This window comes from Thalia democratica, chromosome 3 (genome assembly GCF_965202585.1).
Source record: "Thalia democratica chromosome 3, ktThaDemo2.hap1.1, whole genome shotgun sequence".
In the NCBI taxonomy this organism is placed as follows: Eukaryota; Metazoa; Chordata; class Thaliacea; order Salpida; family Salpidae; genus Thalia; species Thalia democratica.
This window is the reverse complement of record NC_139167.1, coordinates 40,800,025-40,808,583: the sequence shown is the minus strand read 5'-3', so window position 1 is coordinate 40,808,583 and position 8,559 is coordinate 40,800,025.

Here is an 8,559-nt window from a genome sequence, read left to right as displayed (position 1 = left end):
TTCACATAAGTAGTTAACCTATCTACTAATATAATTATGCAAAACTATTTTTTTCAAGACGATTTTCATGAAGTATTAAGTTAATAATGATCTGTATTAATACGTTGAGTTGGTCGCAATATGATGTGCGGACCGCAAGTATTTGCTAAAACTATTGAAAAATTAAAAAATTAAAAACATTTCAGATATAAACTTTACCTTTTGACGTAGAGTTGAATATATATTTTATGTGTTTATAATGTTAAACATATGTGTGTATAAAATTTATTTTACTTTTTTGACATATTTTTCTTTTAAGTATTTAATGTTGTAAAGTTTAACAGTCTCATTTTTTATAGAGTTTTTCGTTTTAGAGTTTAAATTTTGACTGTAAAGTTTTTTTCTTGTTTTATCATTTGTAGCTCATTATAATTTTGATTAAGTTGGGTATGCAATTCGATGACCGAGAGGTTTTTTTGCGTATCCAGGTTCTTGAACAAAAATTTAAAAATTTTTTTAAAATTTTTGTTTAATAAACCACTAATATGTGTTTTTGATTTAAGAAATCTGTTTATAATTTTTAGTAACTTTTAAAAAAGAACAACTTCAGAATTAGTTTAATCAAAAACTTTCTTCTTTAACTTGATATTGTTACTATCTTAATTTACTATATTGAAAAAATTAACAGCATAAAATAAGAACATAGTCTAAAAAATTCAACGTTTATTATACTCAGCTCAATAAGGTCGTATTTTAGCTCACAATAATTAAGAACTGCACCAGTTAATGAATTTTAAAAAGAACAAAAACATCCAAAGTTTTGCCTTTGAACATTTGTAAATATAAAAAGTTTCAAGCAATTGAAAAAATAATGTAGATAATCATGTATTTAAATTATAAAATAAAAGTGTAAAATATGTTCTGATCCACTGTATATGTAAAACCAAAAAACTAGAAATGTTTATTTTTGCTGAAAAATGTTATTTACGTAATATTTAAAAGTTGATTTTATGAGTAAAATAACTTAAACTTGAAATCTTAATTTATTGTAGTAAGATATTCTTTGTTAAATTAAATTTAGAGTTCTAAAAGGTAGACTATAGTATTTATATTTTCTATTACGCACACTTAAACAAAAATGCTTTTTAAAGACTTCATTGACGTTTGAGCAGGTATCTTACAATAGCTGCATGAACAATCTTAACATACTTGTAGTATCTAGTTTGAAATAAAAAAAATCCTAATAAGTCAAACTCAGTAAAATTATTTCCTTTAAAAATTATAATAATAATTAGAAAACAATTACTAGAATTAGTTTCTTTTATGTTTTAGGTATTTTGAAAGCAATTTTATGTAGTTAATTTTAATTAAAATAATACTTTATAATACAAAGGAACTTTTAGATAGTTATAATGTTCAATAAGGAAATAACGATCAACATACACATTATTTATGGGAACGGGTTGAAATTGCACGAAGACAAAATTGCACGAGGTACTTAATTGCACGAAGACAATTTTGCACGGAGGGTAATTTTTGCACGGAGGGTAATTTTTGCACGGAAGTTAAAAAAAAACAATTAAAAACTAAAATATAAATTAAAAAAAACAAAAATAAAAATAAATACTTACCGAGGGTAAGGTTAAGAGGTAACAGTGATAAAAAACTAACAATAGTTAATATATAAAAAAAATAGATTATGAAAAATGAATTAATTTAAAAGAAAAAAAAAAGCTACCGACCGAGGGTAAGGGTTTAGGGTAACAGTGGTGGAAAAAAAAATAGTAATGATAATAATTAAAAGAAAAAAATAATATAAGTAAAAAAAAAAGTTACTGACCGAGAAAAAGGGTTAGGGTAAGAGTGATAGAAAAAAAAAACAAAAAAACCAAAAACGTAGTTAATTAAGTAATTATGAAAAAAAAAATAAAAAAAAAATTAAATCCGTGCAAAATTGACCTTTCGTGCAAAAGTGTCTTCGTAAAAAAGTATCTTCGCGCAATTTCGTGCTCTCGTGCAATTTTGTACGCTCGTGCAAATTTGACAGCTACCTATTATTTATATATCTAATTTAAAGTTAGGGGTTTATATGTTTTAAGAAAACAAAAAAAGTTAACATATACTTCATATAAACCTAAACATATAAAAAAACAGTTGTTATCAATGAATTTAGTAAAACCACCAATCTAACCTTAATAAAATTTTTAAGTAGTTAGCTTTAAGTTTTAAATTATATACATAAGTTTTTTATTGCACTTATATAACAAAGTTTCATCATAACTACTCGTTAAGTTATATTTATCAGCATTAGTATTAAAAATTTGACATATACTTTTCTGCTTTAACTTTGAACAAGTCAAAAAGAAATTCTTTGTTTTAAAGTTAACAACTTCTTTGATTTTAAAACCCAATAATACTTGGTGCTTAACATATTTCTTAAGTCTTCAATTATAAGTTAACCATTACGGCATAAAAAAGTAAGCTCGTGCAAAAAGAGCTTCATGCAAAATTGACAACTCGTGCAAAGGTGACCCTTCCTGCAAAACAGGAACGGGTCTAATATGCACGAAGACAGTTTTGCACGAAGAGTCAAATATGCACAAAGGAACACTTTTGCACGAAGACACTTTTGCACGGAGTTTCATTTTTGCACAAAGGGTTTTTTTTTTACACGAGAGTAAAACAAAAATTAAAAAACAAAACAAGAAAAAAAAAGTTACCGATCGAGGTTAAGAGTTAGGGTAACAGTGGTAGTAAAAATAATGATAAAAAAATAAGTAATAAAAGTTATTATTACAAAAAATAAGAAAAATAAATAAAGAAAATAAATTGTTTAAAAAAAGAAAAAATGTTATCGACCGAGGGTAAGGGTTAGGGGTAACAGTGATAGTGAAAAAGAACAATTATTAATTAGTAAAAAACACTATTATTAAAACAAAACAACAAAAAAATTAAAAATAATAAAAAAAACAACAAGAAGAAAAAAAAGTTATCGAGTGAGGGTAAGGGTTAGGGGTAAAAGTGATAGTAAAAATAAAAAAATAATAAAACTATAATTAATAACAAAATTATATGTATTAAAAAAAAATCAACCCGTGCAAAAGTGTCTTTGTGCAAAAGTCACCCCTCGTGCAAAAGCGTCTTCGTGCATAAAAGTTCCTTCGTGCATATTTGACTCCTACCCCTGCAAAGCAGACTCTTTTAAATTCGAAAATATAAATTTTACTGGTTATAAACCACAAATAGTTGTTTAGAAATCAACAGTTTATACATTAGATTTTGTAATAATAAAAAACTTTAAACATCAATAAAAAAATCTATTTTTAGTAGTTTTTATTATAATCATCATATAATAAAGTTATATAGATCTGAAACTTTTATAAAAGTTTTATTATAATTGATACAGCCTAGATTTGTTTATTATAAAAACACTTTTGGCTGGAAATAAAGACAAATATTCATAGATTTTTTTTCTTTTTTTTTTACAAAAGCTTACAAACTAACTATTTTCTTTTTAAAAAATTTAAGGAACTATATTGTTTACTGAACGAAAATAGTGTTCAAAATACTTGGTCATAAGACCTGGTGCACGAAAAATCTTTTCGGTTATCAAGCCGCACACCACTTGGATTCCTTTTAACGGCTTGTCCAGGACTAAATAATTTTACTATAACTTAATTTAACCCACTATTTTACATAGAACTGTTAAACTTATTAAATTGTTTTAGTTTTTTTTTAACTTTCTAAGAGTTTATTTTTAAAATCTTTGTTATGGTTCTTAAAAATATTTACAAAAACTTCGTTTGTAAAATAAGTAAACAAACTGGTGCTTTTTTTGTTAGTTAAGTATATCTTTGAAAACTAACAACTTTAGTTGCCATAATTTAAAGAACAAACTATTATGTTTTCAATACCAAAAGCAGAAATTCAAAATTATATAATACTGTTTAACCAAAAACTTTTTCTTTTTTATTGAAAAGTAGTCATTATTAAGTTTAAATATATATTTTAAAATTTTATAATTTCCTGTAAAACAGAACAGACTAAGTATATTTTTGATAAGTTTTAGACAATTTAATTTAAGGTTAAGTTAGGATCGGTACATTTAAAAAACGTTTTAAAATCATAGATATTTGAAAAGTGGATAGGAGTTTAAAATGCACGAAGAGTCAATTTTTCACAAAGACACTTTTGCACGAAGGGTCAATTTTCCATGAAGATACTTTTGCACGGGTTGAAATTTTATTACTATTTCATTATTATTATCATTTTTTATTTACTGAAATTTATTATTAACTTTTGTTTTACTATTACGCCTACCCCTTATCACCGGTAGGTAATTTTTGTTTTTATATTTTTTGGTTTTTTATGATATATTTTTTATTATTTTTTTATATTCATTAACAATTTTTTTTAGGTTTTTTTTATCACTGTTACCCCTAACCATACCCTCGGTAAGTTACTTTTTTTTTTTAACTAACATATGTTTTTTACTTTTATTAGTTTTTGTTTTTTCGTTTTTTCTTTTTCTTTTATTTAATTTTTACTTCCCGTGCAAAAGTGACCCTTCGTACATATTAGACTCTTCGTGCATATTTGACCCATTCACTTGAAAAGTGTACTTATAATGTTAGTTTGTAAGCTTATATCACAATAGGAGATGATTTCAGCAATTTAATGGTATCGTAGAGTGATTTATCTAAAGTTTCTCAATAGTAAAAATGCTACACATTGGCAAATTATCTGAATTCCGGCAATTATTTTCTTGTTAAATAAAGCCGGCATTGTTGAATATTACCAAGAATTTGTAGATAATTTTTTACGGTAAAATTAAATATGAAATATGAACATGGAATACTTTTTGTTTCCATTATAAACTTACTTTTTAAGTTAAAGTTTTATCAATTTTTTATGTGGTTTTATATATATAATTAAGTAAGTTGAATCATGTGCAGGAAATAAAAACAAATATACTTAAAAAAACATCATTTTAGATATTTATACCTTGTTTTGTACCTTGTATTTCTAGGAAAATATCAAAATAGTTTATATCAATACTTGTAAGTAGTTTTTAAAACAATTTAAAATAAAAAAATATTATCTAATTTGGTATTGATTTAAAAGACATAAAAGCTAGTGTAACCGATTTCTAAAATATAAAAATGATAATTTTTGTTTTGAAATTTTGTTATCAAGTTGTATAATAGTTTAAAAAATTTCAATTTTTTTACAGTAACGTATATTAACTAAAATAATTCGAATTAGTTTGATTTTTTAAAGAATATTTTTGTTGAACCAAAACCCTTGTACTTGCTTATATTATGTTAAGAAGTTTTTTCATAACTAACTGTAAAAACGAAACTGCAACAAATTAAAAACTTTATTTTGCTACTAAATTTTTTGATTTAGTATAATAGATTCAACTCATAGTATACCCAGTCTCATTTTTTTAACTTTGTTCGTTAATACTTTTGATAATATTAGAAATTTAGGTTTGTTTTTTCATAAAACTAAAGTTTTTAAGTAATATCATTAAATTTAAAAGTACATGACAATTTTTATGAGGTATTAAAGTCTAACAAAATGTTACTAAATACTGTTATACAGTTTTATGATTTGTTTCATATACATATGTCTTCGAACATAGCTTTAATATTTTAAAGGCTTAAAAATACTTCTATATAAGTAAAGCATACCGAACAAAAATTAAAACACGACTACTCAATTAGTTGTGATTTGAATATTATACTTTCAATACACTTGAAATATTTACTGTAATTGAGAAAACAGTTAGTTTGATACATATTTATGTCATTTTTTGTAAAAAAGTTTAAAATTTTTTACATACTGTACTAAAATAGATTTTATTGAAAAGACTTAACCTTTAAAAAATTTTAATAAAAAAACTAGTATGAAAAACAAAGACTGCGGTTGTACTAAAGTTAAGCTTATACAGTAACAACCACTACTCAACAATTCAGATTTTAACAAAGAAGTTTTTATTAAAATAGTTGTGGTCAACCTTGTTCATTCTTTTTTACCGTGACGGTTTTTAAAACTATTGCTCTAATTTTTATCGTAAATATTAAAATCCCTTGTTTATATCGGTTACATATGAGCCTCATGATTGAATTTTTTTTTGCAAGTGCTTTAATATGGCCACAGTTCGGTTAAAACCTTAAAACCATTTCATTAATCATAATTTTCATGTTTGTTGATATATTTTAATTTTATTCATTTTAATATAGTAGAATATTTTACTTATAAACTTTAAACTAAAACTTTTGTGTTAAAAACTAAGGGTTATATAGTTAAAAAATACTGTTTTCAACTTAATGTTTAAAAACATATTATAAAGTGAATTTATAATATAAAAATGTAGAAAAATCTATATAAGTTATAAAATTTTGTTAACTATTTGAAAAATGGAAGGAAAACTTGGGTCAAAGTAGTATTAAAAAAAATCTTAGATAATAAAGATTTCAGTTACAATTAAAAAATTGCTTGATATTTGCAAAAATAAAAACTTTTGTTTTTCACGTAATTATACCATGATTAATAGTAAATTTTTAAAAATGAGAAACGATTATGTAATTATTTTTTATCAGTAGTTCTAAAATTAAAAAAAATTACATAATAATTTAAGTATTTGTTTTCGTTTAGTAGACTAATTATGAAATTAAAAAATAAAACATTTAGATATCTTAGCTTGTTTTTTAAAACTAGAGCAATACTATTTATTTTTAGCCCAAAGGATTTTAAATATTTCAAACTATGGACGCTATACTGCTTTGATATAACTGTTAATTTTACTCACTAACATTTGTTTTAAAATTATTTTCTTAGTTGAAACCAGTTTTGAATTAGTTTAACGTTTTTAAACTATTTTTCAATTTAAAAGCTGATTGTAGTACTTTTTGCACATACTTTAGTTGTTTATGAAAAGGCTATGTTTAATGCCAACGTTTCTACACTAGTATATATGCTTACAAGCACAATTTTTAGTGATACAGTGCTTCCTCACTTATCCGGTTCTTCGCTTATCTGGCCGGTTTCAGTCAAGAAGTTATTTTAATTATTTCAGCAAAAATAAAATTTTACTACAAATACATGTTTAATTTAATTTCGATAACTAAGCAAGAAGTTTACAATTACTTTCCAATTTATTTTCAAATTTATTGTTACAATTTGTAGTTTTTGCGCTTAGTAAATGAAAGCGTGTTATATTACACATTCGCAAGTTTTTTCTAATTTTGATAAATTAATTACATACACTTTACACAGTCAAAGCATCTGGTTTGAAAATTAGATGTTACAAAAAAGGAAAGAAAACATGTTTAACTAACAATTGAAAACAAGCTAAAAGTTTGCGAAAAGGCAAAGATTAATGTGCCAGTTTAGCACAAGCAATTGAATTTGAATGACATTTTGAAGAGAGAGGAAAAATTTAACGATTAAACCTCCATTTATTTCTTATTCACAAAGAGTTCCGATTTTGGTTAAACTGTTTACGGTGTAACCTGTTTTCATTTAATTATTTTTAAACTTTACCCATTTTTTTCGTCTGTTTTAATTTTTTGGTTCTTTAAAGAAGATTAAATGAATTAAATTAACCAAAAAATCATTGTACATCTTTTTACATGCATACATAATATTAATGAGGAAGATTATAAAAAAAAGCAATACTTTATTTCTATCCGACCAAAGGCTAATCCGGCCATAATTACAAAAAAAGCTTGCCCAACATGACCGGATAAGCGAGGAAGCACTGTACCGCTAAAAATAAGAACTTGACTAACAAGACCCGCATTTACAAACTAATCAATTAACATTTCTTCGCATAAAAACTTTTTTTTAACAAATTTACATATCTAAGGTAAATAAAGGAATTTAAATTTAAAATTAAAATCACATTTAGTTAAACTCTATAATAACATAAGGTATACACTAGCTTCTGTAAAATTGACCTGCGATATCGCAAATCAATCCATAGAAACTAAACTTCTAGGTAGTACAAACTATATACTATTTCAGGGGTCGGCAGCCTTTTACATGTGGCGAGCCAATTTTAATGAAAAAAGCTGCTCACGGGCCGCACTGTATAAAAAGTGTTTTTTTGCGGTCCGCAGTTAATTGAAAATATATCTATTTATATATCCTATTTAGACCGAAAATATGGTCAAGAAGCCATAAAAGAGACAAATAAAGCTAAATTCTAAGCTTTTTACCATAAAGATGTCTTCTTCTTAATATTTAAAAGTAAGTTTTAAGCTAAAAGTACCTTTCAGGCTGCAGATTTGGGGTGTACAACTATTCAAGTTCGGATAATTTAAGTTATAAAAATATCTGTTAAATGCCACAACTAAAAAAATAAAGTATACTTGAAAAAAGTAAAATGCATTTGTAAGTCTAATTAACAGCTGAAGTACTTTTTTTTGTAAAATTTTATTTTTTGAGATATGGCTAAAATTAGTTTTAAAATTTATTATATTTAATTAACTAAACATTTTTTTTTTCAGTTGAGCATTTACAATCTGAACCTTTCTAATCAGACCTACAATCGCAATTTTTTTTTCAAAT